The 25,860-nt window shown below is 45.7% G+C and overlaps 1 protein-coding gene across 1 annotated transcript in view; it reads right to left on the reverse strand.

The window, feature by feature from the left end:
• The window catches only part of SDCCAG8 (SHH signaling and ciliogenesis regulator SDCCAG8), a 1,463,224-nt gene that overhangs the window by 561,995 nt on the left and 875,369 nt on the right, over nt 1-25,860 (reverse strand). The gene's annotated exons all lie outside the window — the stretch shown is intronic.

Raw genomic sequence — 25,860 nt, forward strand, 5'->3', positions numbered from 1 at the left:
ACATAGTATAACAATAGCATAGCTAAAAATACTATAGTAAGTAATGTAACATAGCACTCAATAGGAAAAAAAGTTGTCACTTTATTAGCTCGTCCAAGTCATTAGATATAGTTCAAACTCCAGCCAATCAGGGATCAGCACCGCTTAGAACCTTCTCCCCAGAGGCTCAGAACCTCAGATTTTCTAGCACGAGAGTGACATAAAGTCAATTAATGAGGGGAGCCTATGAGGGGAGGTGGGTGGGCCACATGTGAATCTATTAAAGACACCAATACTGGAGAACCACAGTTTACAGGTAAGTAACTTATGCGCTTCTCCAGTATTGGGGTGTCTTTCATAGATTCACATGCTTGAATCAGAGTAGATAGCAGTAATTCCAAAACTCTACGTAGCAGATAGATATATATAAAACATACATCATAATGTACATTCTGTGCAGGAGGAGGGAAGTAACAGAGGCTCACCTTATTTAAAAAGATTACGTAGCAATGCTTGCCCCACGGCTGTGTCAGCATCATCTGCAGCTTCCAGAAAGTAATGCTTGATAAAGGTGTGTCTGCTAGACCATGTCGCAGCTCTACAAATTTGATGAAGAGGCACAAAAAACGCAGTCGAAGAGGAGACTGTTCTGGTAGAGTGTGCCTTGACCATTCTTTGAAATGTCTTCCCTGCTTGTTGATGACAAAAATAAATTGTACTAGATATCCTTCTAGTGATAGTCTGTTAGGTTACTGGATGTTCTTTACGCATCTTGCCGTTAGCAACAAATAGTTGATCAGCTTTTCGAACAGGTGTTGTCTTCTGCAGATAACATTTTGAAAACCTTTTGATATCTAAAGAGTGTAAAGCCTTTTCAGCTGGCGACTGAGAATTTGGGAAAAAGCCTTTAAGATATCAGGCTCATTTAAGTGTATATCAGAAGGCACCTTTGGGATAAACGCCGGGTTAGTGCGGAGCACCACTGAGTCTTTGGTGATTTGTAGAATAGGTGGTTTAATAGTAAAATCCTGTATGTCTCTGACTCGTCGAGCCGAAGTAAGAGCCAAAACTAATGAGGTCTTCCAAGAGATAAATATAAGAGAAGCCCTATGAATGAGTTCAAACGGGGACTTCATGAGTTGAGCCAACACAACGTTTAAATGCCAAGACGGAGGAGGGTGTCGTATTGGCGGGAACATCCAAAATAAACCCTTGAAGAATTGTATTATTCTAGAGGAATAAAGAGAATTGGAACCATCTTATCGAAACCTGGAAATCACAGCCAGAAAAACTTTAAGGGTAGCATGAGATAACCCAGATTTTACTAATTGTAAGAAAAAAGGTAAAAGTTGCTCTCGTGAAGAATGAACCGGGTGAACATTTAAGGCTTCACACCAAAGGCAAAACCATTTCTACTCAAGTTTGTAGGTCTTGATAGTGGAAGGTGCACTGGCATTAGCAAGGACCTCCCTGCAGTCTGAAGGAATCACTAAGTTTGCAAATTCATAGTGTTCAGGCGCCAGGCCGCCAATTTCAGAGATGCTGGATCCGGATGGCAGACTTGCCCTTGGTCCGTTGTCAACAGATCCGGAATTGGACGAAGTGCTATCGGATCGCCCTCCGACAGAAGAAGTAGCTCTGAAAACCAAATCTGGCGAAGCCACCTGGGGGCTATGAGAAGGACGCAACATGGCTCCCTCCTCATCTTCCGAAGCACCTTTGGGGCTAGAGTAATCAGCGGAAAAGCGTAAGCATACATTTTTGACCAATTTATCAAAAAAACATTCCGGTACAACCCTGGTTGGGAACGCCAGCTTGCATAGAATTGACATTTGCGGTTCCGACTGGTCGTAAATAGAGCTGGATTGGGCCGTCCACACCACTGAAATCTGTTGTCCAGCGTTGGCTGATGAAGTTCCCACTCGTGGTTGGACGAGATGGACCTGCTCAGGGAATCCGCCACTGCATTGGACACTCCCAGAACATGAACTGCTGATAAAGTTATTTGATGTTAAATCGCCCAGTTCCAGATCTGCTGGGACAGCAAACTGGACCTTGTGCCTCCTTGTTTGTTCACATAATGCATGCTTGTAGTGTTGTCCGTCCAGATCAACACTGAAGCACCTTGTAGAAGGGAGCGAAAAGATCGTTACGCCAGGAATATCGCCAGTAATTCCAGAAGGTTTATGTGCCAAGTTTGTTGCTGAGCATTCCATTTGCCCTAGTCTGTGAAACCCTGAAGATGCGCCCCCCATCCCTCGAGTGAAGCATCTGTGGAAAGGATGAAACTTGGATCTTCTGCTACAAAGGAGCGGCCTGCTGACAAGTTTGTTTTGTGAGTCCACCGTGCATCCGAGAAGTGATGGTGATCTCATTGTCGAAAGACCCTGAGACCTGATGCCATTGTTTGTCGATTTCCTCTTGCAATGGTCTCGTTTTGAGACAGCAATTGGGAATTAGGAGAGTTCAGGAAGAAAGCATTCCCAGAAGCGACTTGAACTGTCGAACAGAAAAGGACTTTCTTGCCCGCAGAAGAGATGCCAGTTTGGAAATCCGTTGTTGTCTTTCATTTGAGACATACGCCTTTGCTGTCTGAGTATTTATTATGGCTCCTAAGAAAGTCGCAACCTGACGGGGGGTGAAGTGTGACTTCTCCAGGTTTATGGACAGGGCCAGTGACCGAAATAGAGACCAGCATGTTTGAGTGTGTCTCGTTGCCACTGTAAAAGACTGTGCCTTGATAAGGCAGTCGTCCAGGTAGGGAAAAATGTGGACGCCCGCTTGACAAGCTACTCTGAAGCGCAGGAATTTTCTGTGTCTGGGTAGGATGGGGATATGAAAGTACACATCTTGAAGTTCCAGTGTTGTCATGTAATCTCCTTGAGATAGAAATTGAAGAACTTCTTGGAGAGACAACATCGGAAATGATTGCTTTTTGAGAAATTTGTTGAGGGAACGAAGGTCCAGGATAGGGCGCCAATCCCCTGATTTTTTCTTGAAGAGGAAGAATCTTGAATATATACCTGCACCCCTTTGTAAGTTTGGAAACATTTTGATCGCTCCTTTTTGTAACATGACTTTGATTTGGCATAAGTGTTCCCTCAGGTGTGCAGGAGGAGAAATTGGGGGAAATTTTACAACTTCCAGGGTGTGTCCTCTAAACACTATGTCCAAAACCTATCGGTTTGTAGTGATGGCAGACCAATTTGAGAAAAAATGAGAGATTCGTACTCCAACTGGGGTGTTGAGCAGAGTGGTAGGCAGGTGGCGGCTGTCACTGCTTTTTTGAGGAATCTCTGCCTCTGTAGGAAGATTTTCCTGTGCACTGATTATAGGAGGCAGTTGGTGGTTGACGATACGTCTCCTGTTGCTGTGAGGAAGAGTAAAGTTGTTGTCCCTGATATTGTCTGTTCTGATTGTAACCTCCTCGAAAGGAATAAGGGGAACAATGACCCCTCGCACCACGAAAAAGCTGCTTCTTAAATTGTAAAGTGCCCAGAGCACCTGCGGTGTCAGTATCTTTTTTAGCTGCTTGGAGGGCATCCTCTATTTGCTGCCCAAAAAGTGATTCTCCGTCAAAAGGCATATCAATAATTTTTGTTTGCACTTCTTGACGAAAAGAGGTAGCTCTTAACCAACCCTGCCTTTGGCTGCTCTGTCCATGAGGACATGAAATCTACCTATAACCACAGGTGGAGATTCCACAGGAGTAGGAGAGGTAGGCAGCGGTGTTTCAATTTGGTAATTGTCCCAGTCAGGAAGTAGGGATCTATCATCCAACTCCCCCTTCTTTTCTGTCCTCATCAGTTGAATGAGTATCCTCTATAATATGAGCAGTAGATGCCACTGGAGAAGTAGGAGGGGGCGGCGCAATGATAAAAGAAGTTGGAGAGACAGGCGTCTCAGGAACCGAAGAAGCTGGCTCTGAAGGAGGGAAACGGCGGTAGTAGTTTCCCTCACACATGCACACATGCCAGACTGGGACGGAACTACCCCGGATTAGGTCTACGCGGGGAGACGCAGTACATATCATTATATGCCGACGATTTACTTATTTTCCTGGCCAATACGGAGGAGGCTATGGAAGGAGCGACAAACTTGCTCCGTGTTTTTGGCGGGATCTCGGGCTGGGGTGAACTGGGTGAAGACCTGTCTGGTCCCGGTGATTCTATCAGAGGCAGGCCCCACCCAGGTTTCAGGCATTCTCTGGAACACAGATGCTTGCCCTATCTTGGGACCAATATATATCATAAACCTGATGATTTGTTGGAGGGCAATGTGGGCAGGGCTACGTGAGGCCTTCGGGGTAACCTAACATTCTGGAGTACTTTGCCACTCTCTGTGGCAGGTCGGGTGGCGCTGCTGTAGATGGTAGCGCTCCCCCGATTGTTGTATTATTTTAGGACGCTACTGATTTGGGTGCCTTGAGCAATCTTCAGACCGCTTCACTCCATAGCCGGGGGATTTTTGTGGGGGAACGGTAGACCGTGAGTAGCGTTGACCACAATGATGCACCCGAGAGCTGATGGGGGACTACCTGTGCCGGACTTTGAGCTATATTATTTGGCAGCTCAGTTGCAATGGCTCACTCAGGCGGTGGCTCGGGAGTTAAGGGGCCCAGATGGTCAGTGGGTTCCATGCCATGTTTTGTCCTTTATAATACTTCAGCAGCAGCTGCACCTTGGGATGCTCACTAATGAAGAGCGGACGCTGAGACTGTGCTGGAATCGGAACAAGCACAGAGCTGGAATTGCCCGACCTAATGCCCCGAAAATACCATTAGGTATGTGTACCGCCCTCCCGCATGGGGGGGACTGGACTGCGTTGGCTGAGTGGGAAGCAATGGGTGTGCAGGTATTGGGAGATTTATATGAAGACAGAGCTCTATTACCTTATCAGGCCTGGAGGATAGATATGGTCCCCCGGGGGTATAACTTATTACATTCAGCTCTAGTTTCAGCAATACAACGTCACTGGAGAGAAGGGCTGTCGGATCCACAGGCGTCCATGGCATACCAGTATGTAGTAATGGCGGCGGGGACCTTCAAGGCCACTTGAGACTGTTCTATTTTGTCTGATGCCCGATGGAGCAACCTGGTTTAGCTATAGGGGAGATGGGCCGTGGATTCCCTCCTTGGTCGTCACCTACCCAGTCGGTCTTTAGACAGACTTCCTTTCGTCTCTACGGTTGTCTCTTTCCTTATCCTCACTCTCTCTCCTCTCCTCCCCTACCCCCCCACTACTTTCTCTCTCCTCTCTCTCCTCCCCTAATGTATTGCTGACTGTTTTATTTAATGTTTACTTGTTGTTCTTTTTCTAGTATATTGTTGAACCACATTGTTGCACTTCCTTTCGTCTCTTCCTGCATCCTCCCTCTATTTATGTCTCTCCTTCCCTCCTCTCTCAATGTTTTGAGACCGAACTATTTTGTCTGATGCCTGATGGAGCTACCTGGTTTAGCTATAGGGGAGATGGGCCGTGGATTCCCTCCTTGGTCGTCACCTACCCAGTCGGTCTTTAGACAGACTTCCTATCGTCTCTACGGTTTTCTCTTCCCTTATCCTCACTTTCCCTCCTCCCCTACGCCCCTCTGCTTTCTCTCTCTTTTCTCCCCCCCCTAATTGTATTGCTGATTGCTTGATTTAATGTTTTATTGTTGATCTTCTTCTAGTATATTGTTGAACCACATTGTTGCACTTCCTCTCGTCTCTCCTGTCGTCTCCTACCGCATCCTCCCTCTATTTATGTCTCTCCCTCCCTCCTCTCTCAATGTTTTGAGACTAAACTATTTTGTCTGATGCCCGATGGAGCTACTTAGTTTAGCTATAGGGGAGATGGGCCGTGGATTCCCTCCTTGGTCGTCACCTACCCAGTCGGTCTTTAGGCAGACTTCTTTTCGTCTCTCCTTATTGTCTCTTCCCTAGCTCCTATCCTCTCTCCCGTGATTGTTTCCCCTTGCCTGCTACTCTGCCTACCCCCTGTCCTTTGTGCTCTTTGACTAATTACTCCTTCTCCCCTTGTTGGGAAAAGATCCAATATTTATACTCTGGAATCTCAGCGAACTCGCTGAGTGAGTCCACTGCGCCAAGGGAGCCACTCACACTTGAGGTATGGTATGGCACCCCTTACCAAAGCACTCCCTCTCCCCTTTTTGGGGAAGGATCCAGTATGTAGGCCTTGGAGTCTCAGAGACCCCTCTGAGAGAGTCCACTGCGTAAAGGGAACCTCTCGCAATAGAGATAGGGAAGGGATACCACTTCCCCTGGGATCACAGCTTACTGGACTTTGGACGTTGCCTTGACTCGTCTACCGGTTTGTGTCCCCGTCACCTTTCCCCTCCTCTCCCCATGCTGTGTCTGTCACCCTCCCCTCCTCTTTCCCACCTTCATTATCTGTATACTTCCCCTACTCCAACCCCCTCCCCTGAATCTCTCACCCTGCCTTCTTTTCCCCTTACGTATTTGTGCTTATTGTTTATCTCGACCTTACAAGTAACTATGTTGCCATGCTCTAAGAACTGTGTAACCTTTGTAACGATGTAACCTGTAACTATGATCTGATGCTCATGTAAAGCGCTCTGATACCTCCGGGTCTAGCCAGCGCTATATAAAACTTTTTAAATAAATAAATAAATAAATAAATAAATAGTCATCCGGCATGTGCTGCAAATTTGAAATGAGTGACAAAGGCATCTGTGCAGTCGAAGTTTCAGACTGCGATTGAAAGTTTGGCTCTGAATAATAGTCACCGTCTTGTTCATCATCAAAGTCCTGGCACTTAATGAGGAGCTTTGATGGACTACGAGCTGCTCAAAACCTCTCATCCTCCTCTGAATACTCCCCGTCCACTCCATAATCCAACAGCTGTGCTGGAAGATTTAGAGAGGCTTGTATAGGCAATAATAGGTCCATTCAAGATTGTCTTCATTGAAGCAAAGAGCCTTTCCTAGATTCAGATGACGACAAAAGAGCTGCTGAAGGCTTCAAAGGCACTAGAGGCATCAAACCTGGAGGTGAAACCAGCGATTCCATCAACGAAGCTGCAGCCGTAGATAAAAAAAATACTTGACTCTCCATCTGTAAAGGCTTCACTGTCGTCGACAAAGCAACCGTCGACGGAGCAACCGTTGACGGAGCAACCGGCATCGAAGTGACCGTCGACTAAGCAGGTGTCGACAAAACAGGCATCGGCGAGACAACCGTCGATGGGACTGGCGTCAATGAGGATTGCGTCGACGAGGCAAACGTCGACTGAACCAATAGATCCTTGGGGGTTCTCGTCGACAAAGAAGCGTCCGTCGACGAAAGTGTCTTCTTTATTTTCATTGACGAAGAGAGAACAGCTGACTTAGGCTTCACCATCACAGGGACCAGCGTCGACGGAGAAGACGTCAACAACATCAACATGGCAGGCTTAGGTGAAGAGAAAGTAGTCGTCGTCGTCGTCGTCGTATCAGTGACGACGGAGGACTTCGTCGATGGTGGAATCGACAATGAGCCCATCGATGATAGACCAGTTTTCTGAGGTAAAGATGATTCTGACAGAGATTTTGATGCCTGAGACTTAGATCTCGGGGGCGTAGAGGGTGTAGAGTGACCCTTATGGGGAGAAGAAGTCCCTTTAGACGATGAAGGCTGGTCTTCACGTTTGGAAGAGTGGTGTTTTTTCAGCACATTTGCCTTAGGAGATGTCAACTCCGCCTCACTAGCCCTTTTCTTAGAGGCAACAGTTTTAAGAGAGGAATCACTCCCCACATCAGAAACTGGGTCATCTTTCATTTTAAGCTTCTGAAGCCACAGAAGTAATCGACCTTCTCTGTCCCTTAAGGTCTTTTGAGGAAAAGTCCTGCATATTTTACCATCTCTCACCTGATGGTCAGGACGTAGGCAGTAAATAATTTTTTTGTGAGGATCCTCGGAGTGAAGACGCAATTTTCCACAAGACTCTCAGTGTCTGAAGAGTGATCTCTTAGTAGTAGACATTGCTGTGAAGCTGTATGTAGAATTCTTGAAAACAAGAGTACTGAGCAGAGCTCAGGGAGACTCCCTTCACACGACGTGCGGTAGAAAATCTGATGTTCTGAGTCTCTGTGGAGAAGGTTCTAGGTGGTGCTGACGCCTGATTGGCTGGAGTTTGGACTATATCTAAGTACTTGGATGTGCTAATAAAGTGACAACTTTTTTTCCTATTGAGTGCTATGTTACAATACTTCCTATAGTATTTCTAGCTATGCTATTGTTACACTATATGTATACTTATATTGCTATTTTATGTACCGTGGGACTCCCACTTTGATGACGGGGAATGATTCAAGCATGTGAATCTATGAAAGACACCCCTATACTCGGTGGCGGCTAGTGACGTTTGAAAGTGGTGAGGCGAATCAACAGCAGAAGGACTCGGGGCTCATGGCTAACTCGTACATGCCAATTGACCCGATTAGGGATGGGTAGTCCTGATTTTTCGGGGCAAAAACGGCTTTATTTTATGAACCGAGACAATATCAGCTGCTGGGTTTATAGTAGGCCGGCCCTAGTGATGTGCCCTAGTAGTAACACCTACAAGCTTATGTGCACTCTCTGAATGTTGTCAGTATTATGCAGTGCCAGGTTGATCCTATAAGCATCAAACATGGCCCAAATGTTGGTCCATGTAAGATACCACTTTGCATCGGCTGGAAAAAATGATTCCATAATTGCGCCTTCAAACACCATCAAGGAGCAAAATAGTTCTGCAAATGGCTATATAATGGATATATTTCATTGAAAAGCAATTAACTCAGGTATAATATATAGCAGTAAGAGGTTGAGACGGGCAAAGATGTTGGAGAGTGTGCGGTACATATCTTACAAAGGACAGGAGATGATTTATGTTTTTCCAGTCACACGAAGTAAGAAACCTAATTCTTTATGTGTGACTGCTGGTGAATATATTTGTGAATCAGTTCAAAACATAAATATGCGCACCGGGAGCATTATTTATTGCAGAAACCGAGATACTACTCACAGTGTTAACCGCGCTACCAATCTTTAATTTGAGCAGAGCAACACTAATTTTAATTAAATGCTCAGCACATTGGCCCAGCAGCAACTGACATGCCACATGCAGAGCCCAGGTCCCACAAAGAATAGTTTTTCGTTTGGGAAGGCTGGGGCTGCATTTTAGGTCTTCTCTTCGCAATAGTTGTCAGAATGAATACCAAAACACGCTTAACTCTAATTCCAATGTACCCCCCATGCAGTCTCTCTCATGTTTGTATACACAAGCACTCAAGTTACATACCTGTGACCTGCTGAGTCTGGAGGCAAAGTGTGGCAGCATGCTTGTGCTCCCTTGGACCGGGGGCATCACATGGGAGTAGGCCTCAGCCACTCGGGCCCAAATACCACACCCTGATCTGTTGACCTCACATCACTGGGATTCCGGTTAGAAGCCTACCGAGGATGGCCTCAGGGTTCAGGAGCGTACCCTACTTTTGCTGTTAATAAGTGCGTCACAGGCACACACAGCATTACACCTGAAGAGGATGTACAGACTGCCGTGTTTGCTGTTGTAGGTGGGCCCTCGCGATTCCCCCTGCATTTCCAAGCAAGTAATGTGAGAGGACACGAGGGCGGGCGGCCTCGTCAACGCGGACCCCTTATTAGTTATCAATTGCCTGTAGCTGCTCATCTGTGAAGGAATTAATGAGGGCTGCGGTCGCCACGAAAATTCCAGCAAAGTACAGATTGTCCAAACGCCAGCCCCAGCAATTGATTTACGCTGATGAGGCGAGCAATCTCGGCCGGCACTGCGGGGGGGGGGGGGGGGGTAGGTCTGGGGGGGCATGGGGTGGAGGGAGTGAAATGGGGTTGTTGCACCCTGGAGGGGATGAGGGGGGAGGCGGGAGGGGTTTAAGAGGAAAAAAAAGATATAAAAGAAAGTAAACTTACAGTCCCGCAGACTCCCGACTCCGTCCGTCCTGGTTTTGAATCCTGCAGTCATCGTCATCAGGAAGGCTGCAGGCAGCCTCCCTCCCCTCCACCGCCGCGTTGTTGATTGGTGCAGCCACTGCCCCACCCGGGTTATTTTTTTCTCTCTGTATGCTGCAGCATACAGAGAGAACAGGGAGAGTGGGAGGTGTTGCTCGAGGGCAGGGGGGATTGGCTTCTCCACTGTTGTTAATACTGACTGTTTGGGCGGCCTCAGGCTGCCCAAACAGTCAGTATTAACAACAGTGGGCAAGCCCCTCCCCCCTGCCCACGAGCAGGACCGCCCACCCCCAACCAGGAACTTCTGCTTTCTCGCCGTGCGAGAAGGCAGAAACAAATGGTAGTTACTAAGGTAATAACTGCCATTTGTTTCTGCCTTCTCGCATGGCGAGAAAGCAGGGGGGCGGCGCCCAAACGCCCCTGTAGAGGAGCCGCCACTGCCTATACTGAAGAAATGGCACTGCAGAATGATCAGACAAACTACCTTTTTTGCTATGTGCTCCGAAAAATCCCTGTGTCCAACTTGCTCAACCTAAAGGACCGTAAAATAATAACGGCACTCTCCAAACTGAAATTTTGAGCTGTCTTCTTGGAGGAGATCTTGTGAACATAATAAAAAATGAATCAAGATGAAGGAACATATCAGTTTCCATTCTGTGAAGGGGGAAAAATCTGGACCTGAATTACTACCTCAGACTTTATCCTCGTTAGTAGACTTTTTTAGACCTCATTGATGTAGCATTAATGCATGTCTGCAATTGCTCTTAAGACATAAGCAAACACATTGTTAAAAATACTTTGCTCTTGATCCAATGCCCTCCACAGCTTCAGTGATGAACATGAAATTTACCTCGAGATAAATAAGTCACCACATTTTTGCTGTATGCTGAACACTTATTGGAGAGAGTTCTAAAAAAATAAAGAATCAGATAGCTAGATTCAGCCTTTGCAGTTGCAACCTATCAACTTATGGTGAGTGTAAGTTGCAAAAACAGACTAAGCATTTGACATTATATTTTTATAACTAAGTCATGTTTATTTAAGGGAATTGGAGAAATGGACTGTCCGCAAAGTTCCAAGACTGCATCTGGGAGAGTCTTTGTGATAGCCAATTGAGCTTCAGAAAGGACACAAAGTAGCTTCTGACTGTAGTAAATTATTGCATCTTTTGAAATATGCAAAGGGTATAGTAGTAAGAAGATCTTGCAGGCTTAAATATGTATTTATAAATGGAATTCAGTTGTTTCCTTTCTCAGGATGCAGATGAGAAACCTAACCCTGGGCGTAGTTCGGATAGTATTGCTATGCGTAGCTACACGAAGTGCACTTCGCACTACGCATAGCTACGCGAACTGCGTAGTCCACTGTGCAAAATGCTGTTTGCACTGATTGCACAGTGCCAGATGCTTGTCCGCACTGTGCAATCAGTGCAAACCGCATCTTGCACAGTGCAAGCGGTCGTTTTCTGCCGCTCGAGTACATTTCTACTCGAGCGGCAGTTCCAACGCGGACTGGTAGTTTCTCATCGAGAGCGGTGGCGAGTATACGCGACCACTTGCAATGAGAAACCTGACCTCCCCATGTTGAGAATCTCACCGGGATGTTTATTTTCCACGCTCGCGATCGGCAACTTGATGTTGCTGATCGCGAACGAGGAAAAAGTCTCGGCGGGATGTCATTTTGCTCGCTCGCGGTCGTCAACTTGACATTGAGGACCGCAAGCAAGCAAAAAATGACCGCTACGCAAGACGCGTGTTTGCACTGTGCTACGTGCAATTCCCGTAGTGCGAAGTAGCGCAAACTTTGCAAACTATGCGAGCGTGGCGTAGTACTTCACCCAGGGTTAGAGAAAACACTTCTGTTTATCCTTAATTTTCATCAGCCTCCTAAAGTACTTATTTTGCAGTATTTCATGACTGAGCATAACAATGCCTGTTACAGCTGATAAACTAATGCGAAGGAAAATAAGTTATCTGCATCCTAGAAAACAGAAGGAAGAGAATTCCAAATCTGTAACAGTTCAGAAATTACTCAGAGAAGCTTTTAGGTTTAAGCAAAAACCCACTGTCAACATGGTGACAACATATTTTCAAAAACAGCTAAAAAAGAACTAAACTAAGTTTCATAGGTCAATAATAAGAGAGGCTTGGGGGTAAATGTCTACCCAATCTGTTGTCTGTGTTAGCAGATCAGACCTTAGAGTTATATGCAGATCTGTGGTCTATTTTAAATAGCTTTACTATTCCCACACCCAACACTGAAGAATGTGAATAATGAGAATGTATGATATATATATATATATATATATATATATATATATATACACATACATTAGTCATCTGTCAGAAGCCCACACAGACGTCACAGTTGAATGTGAATACAGTTAACATTCTATAAGGCACTCACTCTGGTTTCTTCCACACAGGATTCCCCTACTTCCCTTATCCTCAGTGGTATCCTCTCCCACAGAGACTACAACAACATTATGGTGGCTTTCCAGCTACAACACAAGCCAACCTCCAAATGTCTCTAAATCATCTTCTGCTTGAAATTATTAGACCTCATAACCCTGCCCTGATTTTGTACACTGGCTCTTCAAGAAACAACGGGTGAAAATTAAAAACCTCTGTTGTGCAGACAATGCTGATCACAAGAGTGACACAGGCCAAGACACATGGGTAATGTTGCCATAACAGCTATTTACATTATTTAGATCAGCCTCTTACAAGGGACTATTCTTCTCCCCTGTGAGATACAAATCTTATGGGGAAGATCACTCCAGTCACAGGTCTTTACAAAAGGGAATGCGTCCTTCCCACCTTCTTCTCTGTGCCAAAAGCAAACGTCTTACACTATTGAAAAGGGAGTAAACCAAGTACACCGTGAGGTGTAAACTCGCTGTCTCTCTCCTAGCATCCTCTGGATATAAGATCACGCAACACCCTCAGAATGAACTCTGAAGTGTCAGAATGGCAGGTATACACAAAACAGAAACAACATATTTTGTAGAAGATTGAACCGCACATGGACAGCAATGGTATCTAAGCAACTAAAGCTGTTCAGCCGGCGCCAAATTAAAACATTTCAACAGACATTATATCACGTGAAATAATGAATAGAATGCACCTTGAAAGGAAATATGTGAGATGAAGAAAAAAATATTCTGAATAAATCTTGAAAACAACATTGCATAAGTGACCTATGCAAACTGGTACAAAAAGAAAAATGTAAACAAAATGTTTTGTTTAGTTGTCTTTCAAGATTGCTAAACTGCTGGATTAAGATTGATGGGCTTCGGATTTAATATAAAATAATAATGAGACTGACATTCAGCTGGTATCAGTAATTTAATTCCCGAATTAAGCCATTTATAGTATGCATTGGCAAAGCTAATATGTATTGTGTTGGCTGTCATCGCTTTGGCCTTTTCAATGCTGGTTTAGTTTTGTCATACATTATTGTTGAGAAAGCTGTCGTACCCCCGTCAATCTAAAAAAACAAAATCTAAAAAAACATTATCTAAAAGCAGGAACAATTTAGTGGTCTCCAAAAGAACGTTGCCTCAGTGGTTCCTAACACTAAATAGACTACTTTGTGGGTGGATTCCCTCCTTGTGAAAGGACAGAATGCAGTAACTCTCAGTGAAGTTAGCCAGTGGCTAAGTGACTGATCCAATGTCCCATGCTGTATGCTTTAGTTGGTGGAATAAAAATGTGAATGACACAATAATAGACCAATGCAAGGAAATGGCAGTCTGAAAGCCTATAAGTAAGTATATTATTCATATAATTTTAGTGAAATCAAAAGGCCTTGTGTGTAACATACAAAGGAAGACCTAGTTCTGAAACAACTTTGCAAGTAACCCAATATTTTATTACATCAGAAACATTGGGAAAAAAACTGAGCAAAGGGAACAAATAAAAGGGATAAGTTTCAGGACCAATGTCTAAATTCCAAGACCGTAAATCTCTTTAAAAGAAGAGTATATGAATAATAGGTCGTAGTGGGGAAGACAAACAGAAACTGACTAAAGAGTGCGGCTATTAGTATAGTAGACACTGCAGACCTAACCTTCTATGTCTTAAAGGTTGAGTCATCAGACAAACAAAAATCAATTTGATTTTAAAAAGAGTTGCATAACCATTCAGGATAACAACGCTGGGCATTATCATCGGCGACAATAAACTTAATCTTAGAGCAGTCCCAAAAAATACAAATGTTATTCGTGTAGAAATGATCAGTTTTTGTTAGAATCTTACTTCACATGTCTGCAAATGCTGCAGAGCTTTAGGCTATGCCGTCGGGAGTCAAACTCAATTAATCTTTATGGAACAGATTGACTCCCATCCTGCTCCTTTTTGCCCTGCTCAACCTTCTGGAACTAAAAAGCGAAGAATAAATGGCTATTTACAGCATCCTAACACATGTATTGAGTGTGCAGAGATTTAGGCAAAGTAGGTCCTGTATCTTTCATGGAAATGCCAATGCGAAAAACGCATTGCTTCCACCCATAGCAATCAAACCAAATAATGCTATTCACACCTGTCCAACGTATCATCTAATTTGAAAAGGTATTGTTCAGCTGTGATTTCTCAAATATTTAAATATATTTGGCCCGCGTAAAGTAACTAATTTTAATCTGAACTTACACATCCCATGCCTAATAAGAGGAAAACTACTTCACAAATGTGATTGCACCGACATGAGTGAATATTTTATTTTTTAATTTCATGTTATCTCGCAGTTTTGGAAATATCAGTACCACGCTCAATTAGAGGAATGGGTGCCCAGTGAATTCCTCTCGCTACTGGAGTACCAGTGTTTCGAAACGAGAGCAGAGGATGCTGTCTGGCATCTCTTATTACCAAAATGCCTTAGAAAGACCCTCTAGAACATTGTGCTTTTGTGCTCACAACTAAAGAACTACCAAAGGCGTGATTTCCAAATCTGCCACAAAATATCAGAAATGCAGGAAAACGTAAAAAAAAAGATGCATTTTAAACAGCTGGCCCTTGATGTAATTGAACTCACAGAAAAACCAATGTCAGTTTTGGGTAGCAAATGACTAAAGGACCAGTGTCCTCCTGGCACGTTCATCACCAAGGTGAGACATAACACTCATGACTTAGCAGAATGAGGTAATCAGAAATGGAATTCTGATGGTTTCATATTATTTTTAACAGCACATTATATGTACAGTTGTGAAAATATCTGCTTGTTCATTCAACTGAATTTTTGAATCGATACACCTATATTCTGGGGCATATTTAGAATATAGTCCTAAAGTGGGGATTGGGTGGGAAACCGTGATAACTTGTCCCCCTCCTATATCTGTGACAGAAACATCAAGATCTAAGGGAAGACAGGAGTGCATACGTTATCTGTTCCCCTTGGTGTCAGAGTGGAAGAAGATCCAAGGTGGGACTGAGGAACAAATCCTCTCCAAACAATTTTAGTACAAAATATAAAGACAAAAAGAAGAAATGGAGGACATTTAGTGACCCCTCTTGCTTCACTTAGTAACAAAATAACTGGTGAAAAAGTATAGTGTATATGAAGCCCTGTTTATGCCTTTATACAATGAAGAATAAACAGAACTGGTAGAATAAAGAATTGTTCATATTGACCCAAAGCAAAAATGTTGAGCTCTGCCATCCAACATACATATGCAAGTGTGTGTCAAATGAAGCATCCATCACGGATGAGGTGAGGGGCACACAATGTTTGAATGACTGCAAGCATTGCATTATAGCTGAAACAGTGACAGGCAAGCATTGTGAAAATGGACGGCGTCAAATCTGCCAAAAGGGTGATAGTTGGATACCTGTAGCTCGACGTCGTGCATCTATACAAGGTATAATGGATTATCTGGAATTGGAGATTTGTTTGGAGGAAGTGGCACTCTGCTGATGTTACCATTTTAAGATCATGGGAATTTTTTCCACATAGACATGGCTGCCAAAGTACTTTGAATTACAAACTGGACAGCAGCAGTCGTATTTTGAGTACTATTTTTTATTCTCCAATGGGAGTGCATAAGCAGTATTAAAAAAAATCATCAGCTGTATGAGTTTGTTGGAAGTGAGCATTGAGAAAGGCTAAATGCCGAAACTTGTCTGCTCAGACTAAAATATCTTCAATTGAACCACGCGAGTGCTCCGTTATTTTCTCTTTGGGATTTTGGCAGGTCTATACTTGTCGGTCCACCCCAACGCAATGGAGGCACCAGCCCTGAGTGCAGCAGGCAACAGGTGGAACTTGGAAACTGATATATATCTCATAGAATCCACATGTAGCGACACCAACATAAAAGTGCCTCTACTGATAATGGACAATTTACTTACCTTCTTCGAGCAATACCCCTGCGCGCCAGTGGGTGGTGTCGGTCAGCTCCGCATGACCCTGTTGTGACATCCGTGTCACCTATATAGGCATCACCTCGTCATGCTGATATCAGTTACTTTTCACGACTTTACAAGCCAGAAGCGCAGAGCCATGGAGTGCACTGACACTGGTGGGTTTTGAACAACTAGGGCCCTGACTCTAAAAACCTGTCCGCAGTGCAGGGAGGATGGGTGGGTCGGTAAGGAATCTGCAGCTGGATCATGTCTCAGATAAGGTGTTATCGAAGGTAAGTCACTTGTCCATCTGATGCAGACATCTAGCCGCAGATTTCTTATCTTTGAATAGATACCCAAGCAATACCATCCCGGGTGGAGGGACTGTGGCCAAGTTTAGACCAGGAAATCCTGCAGGACAGAGTGGCCAAAATGACCTTACCGGGGGACTTGGCTGTCCAGGCAGTAGTGCTTGGCAACATGTGTAGAGATGCCCACATTGCTGCCTGACAAATGTCGAGGACTGGAACTCCATATTGTACCAAGTTGACAGAGTTCAGACGAGCCTTGAAGACCTGGCTATTTAAACAAGCGTACGGTTAGAGCAATATACCATCTGCCCCTCCATTTACCATCTGCCATCTGCTTTCTTCAGCGCCATGAAACCCTTGGGTGACCGTGCGCTTAACAAATTCCGTATAGAATAGAATAGAATAGAACGCCATGGTAGCAGCCTTAGCTCTGGTGTAATGAGCCCTTAAGCCTTCAGAAGACTGCTTTTTGGTCGGAGCGTAGCAAATATTGATGCAGAGAACAACCCATCGCAAGATAGTCCTCTCCTGCCCTGCACAACCTTTCTTTATTGCAACGCACCCCACAAAGAGTCGGTCGTCCACTCAGAACTCTTTAGTGTGGTCAAGGTAGAACTACAGCGCTCTTTTTGGGTCCAGACGGTGGAGTCGCTCCTCTTCTTTAGAGGGGTGCAGAGGCGTGTAGAAAGTGGACAAGGTGACAGATTGCCCCTCATGGAATGACGTTACCACTCTCAGTAAGAAAGAGGCCATAGTCCGAAGCACCAACTTAATAGGGGAAATGGTCAGGTAAGGATGCTTGGATGACAGATCATGTAAATTCTCCCCCTCCTGGCAGATGTAATTGGCACTAAATAGGCTGTTTTGACAGTAAGAAGATGGAGGGGGCAATTGTGCAGAGGTTCAAATGGAGTGCACATTAGAAAGGTGAGAACCAGCTTTCCCTTGATTAAAGGAAGAAAGGCTTTCAATACCAAACAAATCGCTCGGAACTCCAGCAAGTTGATTTGGAGTCCGGATTCCACTGGAGACCAGAGTCCTCTGATATCCACCTCCCCAGACGGCTGCCCCATTCCAGAAGTGATGAATCTGTCACTACTGTGTGGTCTGGTTGGGGAATGGAGAGGGGTCTGCCTCTGACCCAATCGCGGTCAGTTAGCCACCACTGCAGGTCCTTTGCAGTTCTCTCCAAGATCTGGACCATGTCAGAGAGATTCCACTGATGCTACACCCACTGGAACTTCAAGTCCCACTGCAGAGCCCAAACAAGCCATCTAGCTTGTGCCACTAGCAGGATGCAGGAAGCCATGAGGCCCAGCAGCCTCAGAGTCATTCTCGCCAAAATATAGAATAGAGGCTGAAACATTGGTATCATAGCCTGAATATTCTGTACTTACCGTTCAGGAGGATAGGCCCGAAACTGCACTGTGCCCAGAACAGATCTGATGAAAGGGAGCGTCTGAGAAGGAGTCAGGTTTGACTTCAGCATGTTGATAGTGAACCCCAGCGAATGGAAGTCCAACACTACCATCCAGTCTCCTGGGTCCAAGGCAGACAAGACCTAAGCTAGAGTGAGCATCTTGAACTTTTCCTATTTGAGGAAGTAGTTGAGGGCTTGCAGATCTAGGATAGGGTGCAGGCACTTTTTCCTTATTTGGGACCAGAAAGTAGCGGGAATAACAACCACAGCCTACTCCTGGCGCCGGTACCCTCTCTATGGCTCTCTAGACCAAGAGAGTAATGGCTTCCTCCTGAAGCAAATTCAGGTGATCCTCCGTCAGCCGGTCGTAAGTTGGAGGCATGGATGGAGGGGAAGTCTCGATTGGGAGGGAGTAGCCCCTTTGGACTATCTAGAGGATCCACCTGTCCGAGGTGATGTTCTGCCAGTGCTGGAGGTGATTGCTGATCCTGCCACCAAGTGGCTGCCCATGATCTTGAAGGGCTGGACTAGGAAAGGTTGGAGGCTGAGGTTGCGGGGAGTGGTGAACTGAACCAATCTCTGGCTGCCAGGTTGTTTACTTGCATGGTCTTGTGGCTGGGGTATGGCTGGAGTGGCTGAAAGTCCCTTCTGTAGCCTCAAAAGGGGCCAAAGGCAGACTGGGGACGATTGGCTATTGAGAGGCCCAAGGACTTGGCCGTAGCCTGCGAATCCTTAAAGCACTCCAGCACCATGTCTGCCTTGTCTCTGAAGAGACGGGTGCCATCAAAGGACATGTCCATGAGAGAGGGTTGGACATCCCTTAAAAGCCATTAGTCTTCAATCAGAGGTGGTGTTCAACAGCCACCATCAATGAAATCACTCTGCCCAATGAGTCAGTAGTGTCAAGACCACAACAAATGGCAAACTTTGCTGCTTCTCTTCGTCTGATACTGCTAGGGAGAGTAAGGCCCGGGCCTCCTATGGGACCTGTGGCAGCACTTTAGGAACCGTTTCTCACAAAGTGTGGGAAATACGGCCCAGTAAGCATGTAGTGTTCACCGACCACAATGCAAGGCAGGCAGAAGAAATTTGTTTCTCACCTCAACTAACTAGCCTCTTGGATTCCCAATCCGGAGGTGCGGAAGGGCACGTGCCTTGGGAGATAGAGGCTTGGACCACCAATCTCTTGGGGGTAGGGTGGTTGGTGAGAAAATGTGGGTCACCTGGTGCAGGGCGATGGCGGCGGGCAATTGTCTTATTCACAGAAGCCTCTGTGTTGGGCTTGGACCAAGTTCCCAGTAGGACATCAGTTAAGGCCACGTTGTAAAGCAGCATGGGTTCCGAGGAGGAGACACCAGGCTGCAGGACCTCCGTCAAGATATTATTCTTGACTGCCACGGAAGGGAACTGAAGGCCCAGGACCTCAGCTGCCTTTTGCACACCCGTAGTGTATGATGCTTCCTCCTCCGTAACCACAGTAGGGGGAGAAACCAGGTCACAATCTGGAGAGTATCCAGTTTCCTGATACGGCTGGTCTTATAAAGGGTCCAGCGACCCCTCCCAATCTTCTGCCACCCCTTGCCCTTCAGAATAGGGCTGAGGAAGTGACCTAGAACCTAAGGGTTGTATCAGTGCCGGTAGGCACCGATCCGCCTCAGGGTCATCAGGTATAAGAATGGGGCTGTTGCCGGGGGCGCCGGGAGTCATAGCGTAGAGCCCACTGGTGGGGGAGGTCACAGTAGTGCAACCGGCTTCGGTCCAGATCCATGTGGGGTCATTGACATTGGGAAAGAAACAACTGATGGACGGAATAATGGACAATGCAAATATTCACCCCCAGTCACAAGGATCTGGGTTTAATCCATCATTCTTTTGCCCACCACGCCACTCCAGTTTGGACCCAGCCATATGCAAATCAGTCTTGACCCTGTCCTTTATGGGAAGAGTCCAGCCTGAACTACCAAGCCAGGTCCTCCCAGGACTGGAAACAAGCATCCTGGGACCGGTTTCAAGGCACAACCCTTCATCAGCCAGGCTAGTTTGAATCCAGTGGCATAGTGAGCACAGGTCCCACATCTGGGCATACTCTTCCCACTTAGGACAACATATGCAAAAGAAACAGTTGATGGACAGAATGCTGGACAATGCAAACATTCAACCCCTGTCACAAGGATCTGGGTTGTATCCATCATTCTTTTACTCACCACCCCAGTTTGGACCAAGCCATATGCAAATCAGTTTTGACCCTGCTCCATATGGGAACAGCCCAGCTCGAACTGGCAAACCAAGTCCTCCCAGGACAGAAAACAAGCAGCCAGGGACCATTTTCAGAGCATCACCCTTCACAGCCAGGCTACCTTGAATCCAGTGGTGTAGTGAGCATGGGACCCACGTCTGGGCATACCCTTCCAACTTAGGGCAACATATGCAAAACAATTGATGGACGGAATGCTGGACAATGCAAACATTCACCCCCAGTCACAAGGATCTGGGTTTAATCCAACATTCTTTTGCTCACTACACCACCCCAGTTTGGACCCAGCCATATGCAAATCAGTCTTGACCCTGTTCCTTAAGGGAACAGTCCAGCCCGAACTGCCAAGCCAGGTCCTCCTGGACCGGAAACAAGCATGCTGGGACCAGTTTCAGGGTATCACCCTTCATCAGCCAGGCTAGCTTGAATCCAGTGGTGGAATGAGCACGGGACACACAGCTGGGCATACCCTTCCCACTTAGGGCAACATATGCAAAAGAAACAATTGATGGACGGAATACTGGACAATGCAAACATTCACCCCCAGTCACAAGGATTTAGGTTTAATCAATCATTCTTTTGCTCTCCACACCACCCCAGTTTGGACCCAGCCATATACAAATCAGTCTTGACCCTGTTCCTTAAGCGAACAGTCCAGCCAAAACTGCCAAGCCAGGGCCTGCCTGGACCGGAAACAAGCATCCTGGGACTGGTTTCAGGGCATCACCCTTCATCAGTCAGGCTAGCTTCGACTTCTTATGTTTTTGTGCTGCGTACCTGACCGACTCGATGACTTTGAGTGGGAAGACAAAGATTTAGGGCTCCCGGTGCGGTGTCCAGCACTTCCTCTCGACCAGGACCGTGAATGAGACCTCCGAGGAGAACAACACTGTGCTGAGCGCCAGGCCGCAAGCAGCTTTAGGGACCGCTACCTCAAACCTTTCGGAGCCATGGACCGGAAGTCGGAGTACGACTTCTGGTCATGGTCACGCTCCAGGCACCAGAGACAAACCAGGTAAGGGTCCGTCACCGACATGGCACGATTACAGGCACCACACAGCTTGAAACCAGAAGTCTTGTTGGACATGAGAAAAAACCTACACATCAAAAAATGGGTCAACAAAATGTCTAAAAAAAAGTCTGTTAAGAAGTGACAGAGGGTAGCTCTCTTCAATGATCTGTGCTTGCTGGCACAGAAAGAAAAGTACTGATGTCAGGGCACCGTGGTGGTGCCTATATAGGTGCTGCAGATGCCATGAGGGGGGCCGCAGACGACGTCATGTGGGGCGGGACGACACCACCTACCGGCACACAGGGTTACTACTCAAAGAAAAATCTTCTGAATCCAGTCTGACTGCTGGGAAATTCAAAGGTAAGGAATCTGCAGCTAGATGTCTCTATCAGATATAAAATTACAGCAAAGCCAAGATATCTTTTTATTTCTTTGAAACTAAATTATCATATCATCCCTGCCAGAAAATGTAAAAGTTTCATGTCATATGTGAAGTGACATGAAGATCAGTATCGTGCAAACTATTTACAGCGCACCGCTGTGTTGGCAGCTTGAAACCCTACGACTGCCTTATGTCAAATTAGATGAAATACAACCTGTACTCCAGCTTCATTAAAGGATGCTATAAACAAGACTGCAAACGCTGCAATTTGTCGCCAAGTCAAATGCCATGGTTACAAAGTCAGCGGTCATATGTGACACATATGGACAGAGACAATAGTCCAACAGTTTAGAAGGAACTTAGTATTTATTACATTCCCTAAAAGATTTTGACATTAGGTAGGCAAAAGGATTAAAAAGTCATGGAAAGGACACGAATAAGGATTAATCTCAACTGTAGTAAAATATCATATTTAGTTAAGGCTGTGAAACCAATATTGCTAAATTATAAAGTACACAGCAGGCTTGTTAGCGAGCAAAATTGCTATTTTAACTATACTGATCACCCTGTGGCATAGATTTCAATCTCAACTGTCCGTACTGCAGCCAGAAGTTGAATTTCTCAAATCCTGATTTCGTGAATCAAAACAAACACACTTTTCCTGAGTGCTAATTCCACTCAGGACAGTGTAAAGCATGTCATATGGTTGAATGCTCCCAAGCTGTTAGACTAGTACAGGTGTAAGAAAAGGTTGGTTTAGGGAAAATATAAGGGAGGACGGGTCATTGGGAATATAATGAACACTCAAAAATACAGAACTTTGTAAGCATTCACAAACATTCACAATGGATTTCCCACGCTAAGTATATTTTTGGAAACACATTTTTATTGAATCTCTGTGCAAGCTTACAAATACAGTAGACATATACATTTTTTGTTATGCTCCATCCAGTCTCACTCAGCAGAGTGTCGGATACAGTTATGAAAGAAGGTGATGGACGAGTATCAAAGTCAGGTAAGTGCGAATATAAAAGAACCACTGCATCGAAGAGGGATATAAAGGTGGTTCAGTAGGTTAGCTTTATCCACTGTAAATAACATATCTGTGTGTTAAAAACAACTCCAAACAACCTCGGCTAACGCAAGAACTTGCTGGAGACGGGGGTGTGGGGTGGAATGTTCCCATAGAGTGTTCACTGGTCTGGGATGGATGCTATATTATGTCTCTACATTGGTGGTATATTTGGTTGGTGGAGGGAAGGGAGGAACAAAATATATGACCAATTGGACTTGCGAGTGTCCGGGGATGGGGAGGGGGACTTTCAATCAGACTCATCCGTTATACTGTCCGATGCTGATAGCAGAGTACTGATCTGATCTATATTTGGCCAATGGCGTAAAATGAAGTCCCATACTTGCGTATTCTCTGGAGAATGGAGTCTCCGACTCGCTTCACTGCAGAGATTCGCCCTATCGCATTCCTCCCATTTAAAGACATCCGCACTCCAATGCATGATGTTCAGGCTTGAGGGACCTTCCAAGTCATCACCAACTGGCGGCATGCCAGGAGTAGCGTTAGATCTATGAATTTCTGGGAAAGAGGTTCAGAAGACAATAAAGTGGGGTTTTCAGAATATGTTGTCAAGTGGCCTTATCCACAAGCTGTGCGATGAAGTCCCAGTAGAGGTGCAGAGATGGGCATGTCCACACCATGTGGAAAAATAGTCTCACGTTTCACCACATCTGGGACATTGCAGACACATTCTCCCAGGAACATTGCATTAACCCTTTGTGGCGTGATGCAGGTAGCAAAGTTGTATGAGTTAAAATCAAGCATTTCTCGAAACCCTTGATGTGGCTTCCAGGATGCTGAGCCAATTTTTATTTGAGATTGTGGTAGCAATATCATCTGTCCACTGGGTATATACGTCCTGAAGGTGTGTTTTGGCTTGTTGGGTCAGTGCATTATAAAGCAGTGTTATCACTTTAAACCTTCCCAAGGTCGTGCACACTAATTCCAGTGCGAACCTGTGAAGTCTCCAGTGAGACCGCAGTGTGGCCCTGACTGAGTCATAGAGTAAGACGTGGTGGTGGGGTGATATACCAAAGGGGTCTGCAAGGGTTTGTAAGTCTTTGAATGTGCGATCTCGCATAAGTCACTCAGTGTGAGGATTCCCGCCTCTTGCCATTCCCACAGACACCACCAAATGCCACATTGATCAATAGTTTTCAGTACCACCATTGGTACAGCGTGGGCGTACAACAGGTTACAATGAGTCTGGCGTAGGACTTGATTCTAGCTGTATTATAGAGTCCTGAGTAGAATGTTTTCAGACTCATGCTTTCGTCCTCCCTGGGGGAACAGGAGTAGCATGCCCCGGCTCGGTGTCTCTGTCCACTCCGACCCTAGAATACCTCCTGCCGATTCCAACCACAGCGCCGCCTAAACCAGTTGTGCAGCCAGGTAATTCAGTTTGAAGTTGGGGACCGCCAGCCCTCCCTTTACAACTGGGAGGTGGAGTTTAGCCAAGGGAACCCTGCGCCTCATATTATTCCACGGCAGTGTCACTAATAGTCTCTCATTTTCCCGAAAGATGCCCCTGAGGACACGGACGGTTAGTGTAGCAAAACATTATAATAACCATGGGAGAACCACCATTTTCGCCAGTACTGCTCTCCCCACTATGGACAGCAGTAAAGTGTGCCAAAAGGTGATAGGTTGTCTGATAGAGGCGAGAATTAACTTGGGTATTTCCCTCGACCAGTTGATTTGAAGAACACTAGATTTCCACTAATAAGAAGTGATAGGTGTGTGGCTCCCAGCGCAACTACTCCCCAATTCCAGGAGGCTTATCACCTGGTCCCTGTGCATGCACAGGGTAGGAGCTGGATTTGTTCCAGCTGACTGATAACCCCAACACCCTGGTCAACACCTCAAGCACTGCATATGCCCCTTGTATGTCAGATCATTCCCCCCGTAAGTATAGCAGCATACCATCTGCATACAGTGATACATGTTCCCTGTTACGAACCGCCTTGTCGGAGTGCGGCCTCAAGTGGTTCCAACGCAATGGCAAAAAGCACCGGGGAGAGGAGGAACCCCTGACTAGTGCCCCGCCTATCATTCAGGGATCAGACATGTATTATCAAGTTTTAACTTACAGCTGTAGGAGGTGTATAGAAGTTTCATCGAGGTGATAAACCCCCAGCCCAACCCCATATTGAACATTGCAGTTTACCTACTTTCCCTGTGGTGTGATGAAAAGCTTTTTCAATGTCAATCGGTAGAATGAGTGCACTGGGGCACCTTGCCAACTGGGAGTGTAGTATGTGCAGAAATCTATGGATATTAGGGATAGTCTGGTGGTGAAATGAATCCCGAATGATCCAGGTGGATCAAGTCCTGGAGTCGGGCGATAGTCGGGTAACCAGAATCTTGCTGAATACTTTATAATCACCATTGAGGATTGATAATGACCTGTGTGAAGAGACCTGGTCTGACTTTCTGGCCTTTTATACCAGAGGTACAAGTAGGGTGTCACACATAGAAGGGGGTAGGGATTGATCATCCCTCATGGCGTTATAAAATGTAGTCAGTAGGGGGAGGCATGTGGAGGAAAGTCAAGTAAAATTAGCCTGTCTGTGCCTGGGACTTTCCCTTGTACCAGAGACTTGACAGCCTCCTTGACCTCTTGAATCTGTATGTCTCCACCTTGTGAGGCAGCCACATCTCTGGTAATCTCTTGGGCTCGGCAGCAAGGACATAATTATGGAATTCTTGCTGACTGGCACCAAGTCTCGCAGTGTAAAGCTCTGTGTAGAAGTCGCAAAAAACTGTGTTGATGGCAACCTGTTTCCTGTCTGGTCCTCCAAGGATAGAATGTGTGCATGATGCCTATGGGGGTTGGCTAGCCATGAGAGAAGGCACCCCACATTGTGCTGTTCAATATGAGCCCTGTTAACATACTGCTGATAGTCGTGATGTTATAAGCGGTTAAGTAACGCTAGCAGTTGATACCTTTCCTCTGGGTCTTGTGGTTCCTCTTCGTGTAGGTTATCTAGCGTGTGTTTCATCTGTGAAATCTCACAAAGAAGTCATCTCAGATTTATCAGGAGGAAGATATACAGTGACCACGGACTTTAACTTTGAGAGTGTCCCATTCCACCAAACATGTGGCTGCAGTGCACTCACT

This window comes from Lissotriton helveticus, chromosome 6, assembly GCF_964261635.1.
Source record: "Lissotriton helveticus chromosome 6, aLisHel1.1, whole genome shotgun sequence".
Classification (NCBI taxonomy): domain Eukaryota; kingdom Metazoa; phylum Chordata; class Amphibia; order Caudata; family Salamandridae; genus Lissotriton; species Lissotriton helveticus.